Below are 15,710 nucleotides of genomic sequence, written 5' to 3'. Positions count from 1 at the left end.
CAAGTTTAATTCAAATGAGTACTCGGCTGTGAATAGAGCGGCTTAGATTGGTTGGAAGGGAAAAGGCAGTCCTCATATGATACGAATTGTCTTTCCTCGTTAGTTGGCACAAATTGACTCAAGCAATACAACTTTATTCAAAAATAAACTATCTTTCATCGCCAGTTTGGGCGTAAATTGCCTGCATGCATGCAAAATTCACCTGCCGTGGTCAGTGGTGACAATTATGTGGCGCTACCAATCGATCGGCGCCATGAAAATCTGGCTGGCTCTATGCATTGGCTGTCATAGTCACAGAAGAGATCGAGCGCAGTCCGGAAGAAACATAGCGTGTGGAACAAGAAGAATAATTGAGCTCTGCCAGCAGGCAGGAGCGCTAAGATTGAACATAATGGCAAATTGCTAGCATGAAAGTGACACATACACGGGGGCGGGGAAAGAAAAAGGGCCTGTGAGAAGCAATTATGCACATATGCACACGCATGTACGGCGATGTGGTTCTTGGAAGAAACAACCCTGTCAGCGACGACACACATATACTACCAATTGACGGTAACCCTTTGCCGGCCGACCTGAATATGATATCCACATACTCACTCGGCGAAACATCACTATTTGAATGGTTGCGGCATCAACCTGCTTCAATTTCATGCGTGTGGCGGTAACACCCACGCATGTGCTTATACCGGGAGGTTTGCGGGCACTACACACATATCTCATTGATTGCCTTCAGTCGCAAGTTTATTTTATCAAATTAAGGAGCTCGCCCTCCTGGTTTCATATTGGATTAAATCAAGCGTTCAGTGATATGTACATGGGCGTCGGGACTGGGCCAACAAAGCAGTCGCGCCATGACCACGCCATCTACAATGCAAGAACATACATCCATCTATATGGAAGCAATACTCTAACCTTATACAGTTTTGGAGATCGGTGGAGCCAGCTAATCTCCAATTCTAGAGTATGTACCAGAATAACTGCATCTGCCAACGGCTTTATCTATGCGGACGGCCCCCGTCAGCATAGGCGGCGATACGCCGACGGCCGGGGAAAGGACGTAGGCGTAGTAAAGCCGTCGGCAAATCTCAGTCTATGCCAACGGGGGCCGTCGGAGTAGACAGGCCGTCGGCATCTCTTCCCCTATGCCGAGATGGGCCGTCGGCCTATAGCAGTCATCGGCATAAGGGTGACAATTAGGTGGCGCTACCAAGCGATCGGCGCCATAAAAATCTGGCCGGCTCTAGGCATTGGCTGTCATGGACAAAAGGCAATTCTTCGGACAAACATCTATTTTCTCATAATTCATAGATGACAAGTACTGTAGGAAGTGTTGTTCCTCTCGATACCATGAGGTGGTCGATGAGCATGGTGAGAAGAAGCAACTAGACATCCCCGTAAAGATTCTTCGGTATCTCCATTTCATAGAAAGACTGCAACGCCTTTTCATCACGGAGGAGTCTGCCAAAATGATGAAGTGGCACGATGAAGAATATCCCGAGGAAGCAGCCGAGGCTGGGAATGTCAGAATTGCGTTAACATGCGATGGGTTCAATCCATATGGCATATCGTCCAATGCATACAGCCGCTGGCCCGTGTTTGTTATTCCGCTCAATCTCCCTCCCGGTGTCCTAATGCAACGCAAGACCATGTTCTTGTCGCTGATCATTCCAGGGCCTGAATACCCGGGAAAGAATTTGGGAGTTTTTATGCAGCCGCTGGTGGATGATTTGCTCCATTCCTGGTACTTCCCGAGGTTGACCTATGATCGACATCTGCAAAAAAATTTCTTGATGAAAGTTTGGTTGATGTATTGCTTGCATGACTTTCCCGGGTATGCCCTATTCTGCGGATGGTGTACAAGTGGGAAGATGCCATGCGCAGTGTGCATGCAGGCTCTACGTTTAATTTGGCTGCAGAAGGGTGGCATGTATGTAGCATTTGACCTGCATTGATAGTTTCTCCCTCCAGACCATCCAGACAGGGAAGACAAGAAGAACTTCATGAAAGGCCGGGCTGTCCATGAAGTAAACGAGATTCCAACGTTTTTATGGGGTAGATGTTCTTGCTTAGCTAAAAGCTGTCAAGCCTAAAGGTGAAGGCAAAGGCAAAGCCAAAGGGAAAAGCGAAGGATAAGGGCAAGGCAAAATGCAAAGGCAAAGGCAAACGCTTTGAGGGATATGGTGATACGCACAACTGGACTCAGATTACCCCGTTCATGAAGCTTCCCTATTTCAAGGACCTCAAACTTCCTTATAACATCGATGTGATGCACACCGAAAAGAATGTCACAGAGTCCCTTTTTGCCACGATCCTCAATATTCCTGATAAGACAAAGGATAATGCTAAAGCTAGAGCCGATCAACAGAAAATTTGTGATAGACCACGTGTAAACATGCGGCCTTCGTCCTTAACCCGCCAAACAAGAAGGAAGTACTTATGTGGCTCAAACACATTGTGAAGTTCAGTAATGGTTATGCATCGAATATAAGTAAGGGAGTCAATCTTTCAACTGGCAAAGTGACCGAGCTCAAGAGCCAAGACTATCATGTATGGATTGAGCGGATATTGCCTGTGATGGTTCGAGGCTATGTCCCCGAGCATGTCTGGCGAGTGCTTGCGGAGCTAAGGTATTTCTTCCGCACGCTATGTGCTAAAGAAGTATGTCGCGACGAGATTGAAAAATTGCATAAGAAGGCAAATGCTGGTTGATATGCAAGCTAGAGAAGATCTTTCCAGCAGGCTTCTTTATTCCGATGATACATCTCAATTTCCACCTCGCGAAGGAGGTATTGTTGGGGGGGCCCTCTGCAGAATCGTTGGCAGTACGGCGCTGAGAGACAGAACTGGCATCTCCGATCCAAATGTGGAAACAAAGCTAAGATTGAAGGTTTCATAGTTGAGGCAGTTATCCTAGAGGAGGTGTCAGACCTCAGGACATCGTACTACCCAGACCACATTCCCATTCTCCATTATAAGGTGTCTCGATATAATATAGAAGAGCCCGAGTATAAACCCAAGCTTGATCTATTTGGTGGGCAATGTGGCATGGCCGGGGGCTCGAAACCTTATAACATGCTAGAACAAAAGTGGGACGACATCATGTTCTATGTCTTGCACAACATCAAGGAAGTTGAGGAAGACTGGATGAGGTAATACCACTTCACAATTCCTTTATGCTATTCTTTATGTTCTCTCGGTCTAACACCGATTTTCTTCTTTTAGTCAATTCGTACAGGAGGAGTGGACGGGAAGGATTCCTCCTGCTAAGGTGGTGGCACTTACTCTTCTCCGAAACGGTGCCCCTGGAAGGAAAAATTTTGTTGCTTGGTTCATGGAGAAAGTAATTTTTCACATTCCCCTAGTTCAACTTCTAGTTCAACATTTATTAGTTAATGGAACTAAAGCACCCATCAACTTCAATTAAACTTGTAGGGCAAATATCCAAACACCTCTATGGATGATGAATTGAGATGGGTGTCCAATGGTTTTAATGCTCGGGACATGAAATGTGAAAAGTATGATGTGAATGGGTATCGCTTCCATATAGAGGAGTGCTACTTCCTGAGCTTGCATTGGTTTTTCCCTTGAAGAGGAAAGGGTGATGCAGCAAAGTAGATATAAGTATTTCCCTCAGTTATAGAACCAAGATATCAATCCAGTAGGCGACACGCACAAATCACCAAGACATGCACAAACAATCAAACAACTTGCACCCAGCGCGATAAAGGGATTGTCAATCCCTTTATGGTTACTTGCAAAAGTGAGATCTGATAGAGATAGATAAAACTAAACAAGAGATAAAGTAAATTTTCGGTATTTTTGGTTTATAGATCGGAAAATAAAAGACTGCAAAATAGTAGATCAGAAGCTAATATGATGGAAAATAGACCCGGGGGCCATAGGTTTTGCTAGTGGCTTCTCTCAAGATAGCAAATAATACGGTGGGTGAACGAATTACTGTCGAGCAATTGATAGAAAAGCGCAAAGCTTTGACGATATCTAAGGCAATGATTATGAAATATAGGCATCACGTCCGTGTCAAGTAGACCGATTCCTGTCTGCATCTACTACTATTACTCCACTCATCGAGCGACACCTGCCTGCATATATAGCATTAAATTCATGAAGAACAGAGTCACACATTAAGTAAGATGACATGATGTAGAGGATTAAACTCAAGCAATATGATGTAAACCCCATCTTTTTAGGCTCGATGGCAACAATACAATATGTGCCTCGCTGACCCTACTTTCGGATTGAACCCAAAGCTAAGCACTTATCCCATTGCAAGAAAAACCAATCTAGTTGGACAAACTAAACCGATAGTTCGAAGAGAATTACAAAGATATCAAATCATGCATATACGAATTCGGAGAAGATTCAAATAATATTCGTAGATAAGCTGATCATAAATCCACAATTCATCGGATCTCGTCAAACACACCGCAGAACAAGATTACATCGGATAAATCTCCAAGAACATCGAGGAGAACATGGTATTGAGAATCAAAGAGAGAGAGAAGAAGCCATCTAGCTACTAGCTATGGAGCTGTAGGTTTGAGGTAAACTACTCACGCTTTTTCGGAAGGGCAATAGAGTTGATGTAGAAGCCCTCCGTGATCGAATCCCCATCCGTTAGGATGCCGGAAAAGGCCCCTAGATGGGATCTCACGGGTACAGTAGGTTTCGAAGTGATTTCGTGGATGCTTCTGGTGGTTTGGGGATATTTGGGAATATATAGGACGAAGAAGTAGGTCGGTGGAGTCACGGGGGGCCCACAAGGAAGGGGCGCGCCCTCCACCCTTGTGGCCGCCTCGTGGCTCTTCCGATTTGATCTCCAAGTCTCCTAGGTGTCTTCTGGCCCAAGAAAAATTATCACGAAGGTTTTATTCCGTTTGGACTCCATTTGGTATTCCTTCTCTATGAAGCATTAAAACAACGAAAAAACTGAAACTGGCACCAGGCTCTAGGTTAATAGGTTAGTCTGAAAAATAATATAAAATAGCATATTAATGCATATTAAACATCGAGAACAAAGAATATAATAGCATGGAACAATGAAAAATTATACATACGTTGGAGACGTATCAAGCGTCCCCAAGCTTAATTCCTGCTCATCCTCGAGTAGGTAAATGATAAAAACAGAATTTTTCATGTGGAATGCTACCTAACGTATTTATCCATGTAATATTTCTTTGTTGTGGCATGAATGTTCAGACCCATAAGATTAAAAAGAAGTTTAATATTGAGATAAAAAACAATAATACTTCAAGCATACTAATAAGGCAATTATGTCTTCTCAAAATAACATGGCCAAAGAAAGTTATCCCTACAAAATCATATAGTCTGGCTATGCTCCATCTTCATCACACGAAATATTCAAATCATGCAGAACCCCGATGACAAGCCAAACAATTGTTTCATACTTTTGGTGTTCTCAAACCTTTTCAACTTTCAAGCAATCCATGAGCGTGAGCCATGGACATAGCACTATAGGTGGAATAGAATATGGTGGTTGTGGAGAAGACAAAAAGAAGGAGATAGTCTCACATCAACTAGGCGTATCAACAGGCTATGGATATGCCCATTAATAGATATCAATGCGAGTGAGTAGGGATTACCACGCAACGGAAGCAGTAGAGCTATAAGTTAATGAAAGTTCAAAAAGGACACTAAGTGGGTGTGCATCCAACTCGCTTGCTCACGAAGACCTAGGTCAATTCGAGGAAGCCCATCATTGGAATATACAAGCCAAGTTCTATAATGAAAAATTCACACTAGTATATGAAAGTGAGAACATAGGACACTCTCTATCATGAAGATCATGGTGCTACTTTGAAGCACAACTGTGGAAAAAGGATAGCAACATTGCCCCTTCTCTCTTTTCTCTCGTTTTTTTTGGGTCTTCACTTTTTTTTGGCCTATTTTTTTCGTCCGGAGTCTCATCTTGACTTGTGGGGGAATCATAATCTCCATCATCCTTTCCTCACATGGGACAATGCTCTGGTAATGAAGATCATCACATTTTTATTTACTTACAACTCAAAAATTACAACTTGATACTTAGAACAAAATATGACTATTTGAATGCCTCCCGCGGTGTACCGGGATGTGCAATGACTCAAAAGTGACATGTTTGAAAGAATTATGAAAGGTTCCTTTGCCACAAATACGATGCCGATCATGCAAACCAATATGACAATGATGAAGCGTGTCATAATAATCAGAACGGGGAAAGTTGCATCGCAGTATATCTCGGAATGGCTATGGAAATGCCATAATAGGTAGGTATGGTGGCTGTTTCGAGGAAGGTATATGGTGGGAGTATGGTACCGGCAAAAGTTGCGCGGTACTAGAGAGGCTAGCAATGGTGGAAGGGTGAGAGTGCGTATAATCCATAGACTCAACATTAGTCATAAATTACTTATTGCAAAAATCTATTAGTTATCAAAAGGAAGTACTACGTGCATGCTCCTAGGGGGATTTATTGGTAGGAAAAGAACATCGCTCGTCCCCGACCGCCACTCATAAGGAAGACAATCAATAAATATACCATGCTCCGACTTCATCACATAATGGTTCACCGTACGTGCATGCTACGGGAATCACAAACTTTAACATAAGTATTTCTACAATACATAATTACTCACTAGCATGACTCTAATATCACAATCTTTATATCTCAATACAATCATTAGGAATCAAACTTCTCATAGTATTCAATGCACTTTATATGAAAGTTTTTATTATGTCCCTCTTGGATGCGTATCATATTAGGACTAATTTTATAACCAAAGCAAATTACCATGCTGTTTCAAAAGAGTCTCAAAATAATATAAGTGCAGCATGAGAGTTCAACAATTTCTATAAAATAAAACCACCGTCATGCTCTAAAAAAGATATAAGTGAAGCACTAGAGCAAAATTGTCTAGCTCAAAAGATATAAGTGAAGCACATAGAGTATTCTAATAAATCACTACTCATGCGTGTACTTCTCAAAAGGTGTGTACAGAAGCAAAGACTCAAATCATACAAGATGCTCCAATCAAAACGCATATCATGTGGTGAATAAAAATATAGCCTCAAGTAAAGTTACCGATAGACGAAGACGAAAGAGGGGATGCCTTCCGGGGCATCCCCAAGCTTAGGCTCTTGGTTGTCCTCGAATATTACCTTGGGGTGCCTTGGGCATCCCCAAGCTTAGGCTCTTGCTACTCCTTATTTCATAGTCCATCAAATCCTTACACAAAACTTGAAAACTTCACAACACAAAACTCAACAGAAAAATCTCATACACTACTGGAATCAGCTACTTTGCCATCTGCCAGCTCTTTGCCGTCTGCTAGCAGACGGCAAAGAAGCTCTTTGCCATTAGCTACCCAAAAGCAGATGGCAAAGAGCTGGCTGATGGCAAAGAAAGTCTTTGCCATCAGCCAGTTCTTTGCCGTCGGCTAGCGGACGGCAAAGATTCTTTGCCGTCGGCTAGCAGACGGCAAAGAGGGAGGGTGCCCCACTGAGGAGCTGCTTAAAAAATACTTAACGCCCCCACCTCTTTGCCGTCTGCTAGCAGACGGGAAAGAGCAAAAAAGCGGACGGCAAGGAGTTAACATATCTAACGGCGCGCCCCACCCCGCCCATCTCTCTCTGTTTCTCTCCCCGCCGCCGCCCAGGCCGCCCCGCCCCCCTCCTCCACCGGCCACCTCACCTCCTCCACCGGCCCAGGTCTGCTCTACCTCCTCTGTTTTTTCCTTTTTTCTGTTTTTTTAGTTTTAGGTTTATGTTTAGTTTAGATTTAGTTTTAGTTTTAGGTTTAGTTTTAGGTTTAGGTTTAGTTTTAGTTTAGTTTTAGGTTTAGATTTAGTCTTTTCCTTTTTTCTATTTTTTAGTTTTAGGTTTATGTTTAGTTTAGATTTAGTTTTAGTTTTAGATTTAGGTTTAGTTTTAGGTTTAGTTTAGTTTTAGGAAAGAAGAAGAAGAAGAAAAAAAACAGGAGAGGAGGAGAAGAAGAAGAGGAAAAAGGAAAGGAAGAAGAAGAGGAGGAGGAGGAGAAGAGAAAAGAAGAAGAGGAAGAAGAAGAAGAAAAAAGAGGAGAGGAGGAGGAGAAGAAGAAGAAGAAGAGGAAAAAGGAAAGGAGGAGGAGGAGGAGGAGGAGGAAGAAGAAGAAGAAGAAGAAGGCACCGACACGGCACCCTGACCCCGACCCGGCACCCCGACCCCGACCCGGCACCCCGACCCCGACCCCAACCCCGACACCCCGACCCCGACCCCGACCCCGACACCGACACGGCACCCCGACACGGCACCCCGACCCGACACCCCGACCCCGAGACCCCGACATCGTCCCCGACACGGCACCCCGACACCGACATGACACCCGACCCCCGACACCTCCCGAAAAGGTGTTCTTTGGCCTTCAGAGGCCGACGGGGTCATATATTTGTGAATTATTAGTTATGTCATATATTTTTCGATTTTGTTATGAAAAACATCATATATAATTGTGTTGATCGGGTAGTTTTAAATGTGCAGTTGTTTCATCGCTGCGAGGTTTGGTGTTCGACGACCTCGCCGTGCGTTTGACGAGCTCTGCCCCTTCGTTCGTGGGTGAGCACAAATGACATGTCCTCCTCCCCCATTAATTATTTTATCTATTCCTATGAAACTTGATAGCTAGCTATATATGTGTCTTGAATCATCAGTATGCGTAACCAATATGTGTCTCCCGTTCGAAAGCGTCATAGTTATAAATATGCATGCATTTGCATACTTATAACCTTGATTCTTTTGAATTGTCCAACGCTATCCATGGACAGCCCGAGTATGTGTAGATTGGGTTCGTTTTCCCATATGCTTTGCTCCGGATCCGACACATAAATTTTGTCAGTGCCTCCCCTGTTGTTCTCCGGGTACACATCCTCTCTATTTATTGAAGAGACGTGTATCAGGAGAACAGCGGGGAGGTGCTGCCGAAATTTTGCGTCGGATCCGGAGCATAGCGTGGGAAAATGAACCCAATCTACACATACATGGGTGGGATTAGGACCTATCATTACCTATTAGAGTGTAGGTTGCATGGACGTAATAAAATTGACAAAGTAGATCAACTGATGAATATATACATGGTGAATTACATATATAATTGTTGTGTGTCCAGTAGCTCTGAAAGTCAAGATGAGTGATCGTGCGTGGATGTATACCGGTCACACTGGTCAGAACAAATGGAGCGCTGAATGGTTCACAAAAACCAAGGGGTTTGTGCAAGCCGCATTTGCAAATGGCCAGAAGAAAACCTGGTGCCCCTGTTTACGGTGCGGCAATTGGGAAAAGAGGACAGAGGCTGAAATGGGCAAACACCTGTAAAAGAGTGGTTTTATGCCCGATTATATGGTGTGGACATTTCATGGTGAGTCTGCCCAACGTGACCGAGCTGAGGTGGATCATCGTCGCACCGACGAGCATGGTACCGGGATGGAAAACATGGTGCAAGACTATGATGATGCTCGGGATTCGGACGAGGAGATGGAGGAATCTGCAAAGGCCTTCAATGAAATGTTGGAGTCTTCAAAACGTCCGCTCCACGAGCACACTGAGCTTTGTCAGTTGGATGCCATCTCACAAGTAATGGCTCTGAAGGCTCAGTTCAACTTGGGCAGAGAATGCTATGACACAATTATGACAGTATTTGGACGCTTTCTACCCAAAGGCCATGTAATGCCTGCAAACCTGTACCAGTAGGACAAAATCCTCCGTGCACTGAAGATGCCCTATGAGAAGATACATGCCTGTGAGAAAGGAAGTGCCTTATTTAGGCCTGACTATGCGGACTTGAACTATTGTCCCATTTGCAAGTCTTCCAGGTATATTGTGATAGACAACGGTATGGGTGAGAAGACACAGACCAAAATCCCCGTTAGTATTCTTCGGTATATGCCAATCGTACCAAGACTTCAACGTCTTTTCATGGTCGAAGAGACGGCCAGACAGATGACATGGCACAAAACAGGCAAAAGAACCGAACTAGATACAGACGGGAATCTGATGATGGTACACACATCGGATGGTGTTGCGTGGAAAAAGTTTGATGAATTACATGCTGACAAAGCGGCAGATCCGAGGCATCGTCGAGTCGGCATCAGCACGGATGGGTTCTGTGTGTTTGGTATGACGGCAGCCCAATACAGTTGTTGGCCCGTATTTGTCTTTCCACTCAATCTCCCCCCGGACAGATTATGCAAATAAAGAACATTTTCCTGACGTTGATAATTCCAGGGCCCAACTATCCGGGGAAAAATATGAATGTGTACATGCAGCCGCTTAAGGACGAATTGCAAGAAGCCTGGGATAATGGGTTCAAGACATACGACGCCTATAGCAAACGGAACTTCATAATGCGTGTCTGGTACATGTACTCGACGCATGACTTGCCGGCATATGCGCTATTCGTTGGCTGGTGTGTGCATGGAAGGTTCCCGTGCCCCACATGCAAGGGAGCTCTTGAGTTTCGTTGGCTTCAGGCCGGTTGCAGGTTTTCTTGCTTCGACATGCATAGACAGTTCCTGTATCCTCGCCATAAGTTCAGGAAAGACAAGAAGAACTTCATCAGAGGTAGAGTTGTCAAAAACTCTGCACCACCTACATTGATAGGCCAACAGACCTTGGATCAGTTAAACGCTCTCGAGCCAGATCCACATCGTCCAGGGTACTTCAAGGGGTATAATACTAAGCACGCGTGGACTCACAAAACATGCTTATGGGATCTGCCTTACTTCAAAGACCTCCTTTGCCCACACAACATCGACGTGATGCACACTGAGAAGAATATCGCCGAGGCACTTTTTGGTACATTGTTCGGCATAGATGGGAAGTCAAGGGATAATACTAAGGCTAGAGTCGATTTGGAGGCACTATGTGATAGGCCGTTACAAAACATGAAAGAACCAAAAGGAAAGCAGAACTGGATAAAGCCAAAGGCATGGTTCAATCTTGGAAGGCCAGCTATGAGGGAAATTATCTTGTGGGTGCAACAGCAGTTGATGTTCCCCGATGAGTATGCAGCGAATCTAAAGAGGGGAGCGAATCTTGATAAATTGAAGATATTTGGTCTCAAGAGTCATGATTGGCACATATGGATTTAGCGAGTAATGCCGGTGATGTTGCGTGGCTTCATCCCTGAGGATGAATGGCTAGTACTGGCAGAACTCGGCTATTTCTTCTGTGTTCTTTGTGCGGAAGAATTATCGCCTGGCGTGCTAGAAGAAATGGAAGAGTTGGCACCGGAGTTGATCTGCAAGTTAGAGAAGATCTTTCCACCGGGCTTCTTTAATCCAATGCAGCATTTGATTTTGCATCTCCCGACCAAGGCAAGATTGGCGGGGCCCGTGCAAAATCGTTGGTGCTACCCAACTGAGAGGATGCAGAAGACGCTTCGAGAAAAATGTAAAAATAAACGTAGAATTGAAGCATCGATGGCTGAGGCATTCATCACAGAGGAGGCGGCAAACTTCGTAACAGCACACTACAAAGCTAAAAATCCTCATTTGCATAATCTGAAGCCTCGGTACAATGCTGACGACCCTAAAAAGGGTGGATCCAACCTCGGCCTATTCAAAGGGAATCTCGCACCAGCTAGTGTTTCACATCCAGTATCTTTGGATAACGAAGAATGGCGGACCATTTCGTTGTATATCTTCAACAACCTGATAGAAGTGCGGCCGTACATCGAGTAAGTTCTCGGTACATTGTTTTGCAACTTCTATTTCCTTTGAACTGCTCTTATTCCTGGATATGTCATACAGTCGATACGTCGCCATATTCTCGTATGGAGCGGAGATCCAAAAGGATTCCGTCGAAGAGTATGAGCTTCTCGCAAAGCAAGGAGGCGGCTATCCCGGTTTCATCTCTTGGTTCAAACAAACAGTAATTTCTATTAGACAATTTCATTTCATTCGCTAATTTGTGCGTAATGCAACAATCCTTTCATATTAAACTTGTAGGCTAATTCAGAGTCTATGGACGCCGAATTGAGACAAGTCGCTAATGGTTTTGACTATAAGGTCCGTTCATTTGACAAGTACAACATCAATGGGTATCGCTTTCGTACCTATGGCAAAGAGCAATCTATGGCCGACCGAAAGTCTACAAATTGTTGTGTATCTGCTATCGGCGAAGGAGGTACCGAGTATTATGGGAGAGTTGAAGCAGTTTATGAACTTCTGTTCTATGGTGAAAACCCACCGAATGTCGTAGTCTTCAAATGTTATTGGTTTCAGCCGAAGGAGACTAGAAGGACTCATGAACATATAGGGCTAGTTGAAATCAACCAAAGCACCCATTTAGATGTTCCTGATGTCTATATTACGGCTCAACAGGCGACCCAAGTATTCTATCTACCGTGGGCCTTCCAAACTAATCCAAATCTGAAAGGTTGGGATGTCGTTTATGAAGTGCCGCCACGTGCTAGACTGTCTCCCCCAAAGGAAGAGGATTATGAACCTCACATTAACCCAGACACATATGAAGGAGAATTCTTCCAAGAGACACGTCTTTCCAAAAAGCGTTTCAAGAACCGCTATACTTCACCCCAAAACATTGAAGTAGACAGCGACAGTGAATCCGACATCACCCCAGAGGAGGAACAAGAAGAGCCGAAACAAGAAGAGGTAACTGCTGCGGATGACCTGTCAATTCTTGACCGATTATGTCAAGGTGGCCTTGCACATGTTGATGCCAATGAACCCTATGAGCCCATCATTGATTATAGTGATGATGATGATTATGCATTTATTGATGATACTGATCGAGATTATTAGTAGTGTCAGGTATTCAATTTTTTTATGTTGTACTTGATGATGATACAATTAAGTGATATACATATTATTATTCATGTCGGTACTTTTTTTATGTTGTACTAATTTCGTTTATTCTTTGTCATGGCAGGTGTTGAAAGATGGTGGGCGCTGGTAGGGAGCGCGCCGAGGCCCCTTCTTCGACGGCGCGTGGTGCGAGGTCTTCCATTCCACACGCACCTCTCCGCCGAGCGTTGCTAGACAGTATGGCGACACCGCCGGGCCCTTCTTTGTTGACCGCGGTGCCTAGCAGGGGACGAGGTAAGAAGAAGAGAGGAGGTGGAGCACGTGGTCGCAGGAGAGGAGGTAGGGTGACTCTTACGGCGCCTTCCTCGCCGCCGCCCCCAGCTGTTTCACCCGAGCACGTGACTGCTAGGGTGGACTCGTCTGAGGAGGAGGCTACACGGACTCCGGTCCATGAGCCTCCAGTCCATGGGTCTTCGGCCCACGAGCCTCGGGTCGACGGGCCTTCGGCCCATGAGAGTTGGGCCCACGAGACCCCGGAGGAGCACACGTCTGGATGGGGTACTTGGTCGGGTCAGCCTGAGGAGCCGAGTGGCCATGCTGATGATGGCGGGGAGCCGCGTGGCCATGCTGATGATGGCGGGGAGCCGACTGATTTTGAGGAGGAGGGGGAGGAGGGGGGCAACGTCTACCAGCGTGGTGCTACACGGCTCCCGTCCGTGCCGGCGACCAACGAGCAGAGGTGGTTGATTTTCCCCAATGGGGAGAGGTAAGTGCATTTAATCTTTTTGTACCTTCTGCATTCACGTTTCTTCAAATAACTAATGCGTTGTCCTTGTCATGCTGCAGGGGTTGGGACCACCATGAAAGTGTCCGCCGGCCCAACTCCGTCCTTGGAGTTCTGATTCGGCAAAACTTTCCGGGGTTTGTCACGTTGCCTGGTGAGGGTCGGCTTCCAGAGGTTGGATTGAGTTGGGAGCACTACTTGGCTGCCCCGGCCCCGCCGGGTGAGATTATCGACGGTGTCTTGTGCAAGACGAGGGCAGATGTGGTGATCAGGAAGTTCTGGGTAATTTCTCCTTTACACAATTAAAAATCTTCAACTAGCTAGTTATTAATTGTACTAATCAATATTGTCTCATTTGATTGCAGACATTCTACAGGTGTGAGGAGGGATACGAGGAGGAGGCGGCAGATGTTATCCACAAGGAGTGCAAGCGCCTACTTCAGAACTTACGGCATGAGGCTCGGGTGCAGGCTGTTCGAGACTACTACGCCGGGCGTGGTATCAAGAAGCCCAAGCAGGAGTGCCGCGATAAGTTCTTAAGTAAGGAGCAGTACATGAAGGTAATTCTTAAGGCCTTGTACTTACTTTCTTCATTTAGTAATTCATAGTCGTAGCGCTGAAGTTTCTATTTGCTAACTTAGGCCCCTCCGAGATGGTGTGTGGATCGGATGGATTGTTGGGAGGTGTTGGTCAATGCGTGGTGCTCAAAAGAATGGCAGGCCACCCACAACGAGGCCAAGGACAAACGTGCCCAAATGGAAGGTGTGCCACACCACCATGGCAGCTCCAACTTATTTCAGTACGGGCGGAACTGGGTATGTGGTTTGCTTCATGATTCATGCAATTCATTCATCATGCTAGCTTTAGCCCTATAATTACTAATTTACTTTGTTTCTCTCTTTCAGGCACGCTACAATAAGGCAGATAAGGTGCCAGAGGTGTACGACCTGTATGCCATGGCCCACACTGGCCCTTACAAGAAAGTCAAGGCATTCTCTACGTCTGACCTCAATGATCCAAAGAACTTCACCAACATCTCCGCCCACGACAAGCTCGTGCAATATAGAGATCAGGGGAAGGCGAGGAAAGGGGAGGACTTTAACCCGAGCCAGGGTCCCATTGATACAGAGTTGCTGATGATATCTGGTGGCGGGAGGTCCTATGGCTCCATAGCCATGGGAGATGGACTTATCCGTTGTCCTAGCACTCTCCCGGAGATCAAGGCGCGCCAGTCGAGCTCCGCTCCTGAGATAAGGCCTCGTGAACGGCCAGTCCAACTCGCCTTCAAGGTTAGTTATACGTACTCAGCTATCTTTCTCCATTACATTGTGTGCGCTTCCATCAATGATTACAAATGGTCATGTGAGTGGTGTTGCAGGCTGCTATACAGAGTGAGAGAGATAGAACGGAGAAACTTCTGGCGGAGGCGGCGGAGAGGCAGCGGGAGTTGGAGGAGAGGACGACAAAGATGTTGGAGGAGGAGAGGGCACGGAATGACATGCAGGCAAGGGCCATGTACGAGCTTCTTGTGGTAAGTTTCTTCTGCAAATTACTTGCTAGTCTTAACATTTGAGTCTCATTACTAACTAGTATGACTCTGTTGTGAAAACCAAATGTGCAGTCTGTGTGCGAGAAGTCCGGTCAGACCGCTCTGCCGATGCCAGTGATTGCTCCTGGGAGCACGGTGAGTTTAATTTGAATGGACATTACTTGCTAGTCTTAACATTTGAGTGTCATAATGCTAACGAGACATTGGAAATGATCCTTGGTCCAGCTTAACTCCAGAAACGCATCGCACGATCCTTCTCCAGCTACCGGCACGAGCCAGCCCGCTCCTACACCTCCCTGATCACGGTAAGTTTGTCTAGACTTAGACTTAGCTTTATTTCCTCCAATATGCTTACCATAATGACCTAGAGTTAACTTCTTTTCCTTCAAAATGACTTAATAAGCTTACTTATGTCAAAAATTGCATAATTAGCTCAGTTAGCTCATAAACGATCCATTTTACCTAAGTTAGCTCTAAAATGACTCATTTTACCTTAGTTAGCTTACAAGTGATCCAATTTATCCAAGTTAGCTCTAAAATGACCCATTTTACGTAGATTAGCTCC

The sequence above is a fragment of the Triticum urartu genome, chromosome 1, assembly GCF_003073215.2.
Source record: "Triticum urartu cultivar G1812 chromosome 1, Tu2.1, whole genome shotgun sequence".
Lineage (NCBI taxonomy): Eukaryota > Viridiplantae > Streptophyta > Magnoliopsida > Poales > Poaceae > Triticum > Triticum urartu.
This window is presented reverse-complemented; position numbering follows the sequence as displayed.